This window comes from Orbicella faveolata, unplaced genomic scaffold (assembly GCF_042242905.1).
Source record: "Orbicella faveolata isolate gen_17 unplaced genomic scaffold, um_ofav_v1 contig_2, whole genome shotgun sequence".
Lineage (NCBI taxonomy): Eukaryota > Metazoa > Cnidaria > Anthozoa > Scleractinia > Merulinidae > Orbicella > Orbicella faveolata.
This window is the reverse complement of record NW_028301547.1, coordinates 22,651,718-22,652,500: the sequence shown is the minus strand read 5'-3', so window position 1 is coordinate 22,652,500 and position 783 is coordinate 22,651,718. Positions and strand designations below refer to the sequence as shown.

At 40.9% G+C, this 783-nt stretch overlaps 1 pseudogene; it reads left to right on the top strand.

Moving 5' to 3' along the window:
- Positions 1 to 555, top strand: part of LOC149112476 (uncharacterized) — a 1,509-nt pseudogene extending 954 nt beyond the window's left edge.
- Positions 556 to 783: the final 228 nt, after the last annotated feature.

The window sequence follows — 783 nt, the reverse complement described above, 5'->3', positions numbered from 1 at the left end:
AACTTTAAATTACTTCAAAATGATCCCGATACTGGTAAAATCTTTTCGCAACCGCCATTAATTTCATTCAAACGCGACAAAAACATAGGTAACTTTTTAGTCAGAAGTGCATTCCAAGCAAGTGATCAACTCAGAAATTTTAAATGCGCACGCTCAAGATGCAAAACATGTCCTTTCATTCGCAACGTTGAGAAAATATCGGGACACAAGCGATCCATCAAAATCACTGATCATTTCACCTGTACCTCAGCCAATGTCATCTACTGCATAATTTGCACTCTTTGCAAAAAGTTATATATCGGCGAAACAGGGAGACGACTAGGCGAGCGATTCCGAGAACACCTTCGTGACGTAGAGAAACACGACAAAAACGCATCCAAACCGGTCGCGAAACATTTTAATCTCCCCAATCATTCTAAGCAACATATGGCAGTCCGCGGCCTTTCCCTACATCAAGAAAGCACGGAAAGCGGCAAAACTCTAGTACAGAAATTTATTTTTCAAATCGGCACTCTTATTCCTCACGGTATCAACGAACGCTTTTCATTCAACTAATTTATTCTGTTGTTTTTTACGTTACCATGCACCAACCAATAGCGTAGCTCCATTTTTCTGTATACAAAGCACACACAACCCACAATTCCTCAATTCGCTCCGAAGAAGGGCTAACGCTCGAAACGTCAGCTTTCGAATCTCTTTACGGTGGCAAATTCACATTATCAACCCAGTTGATAAAACCAAATTATAAAGTAGTTAAGACTTTCGGGCTGGTCACTGCCACGT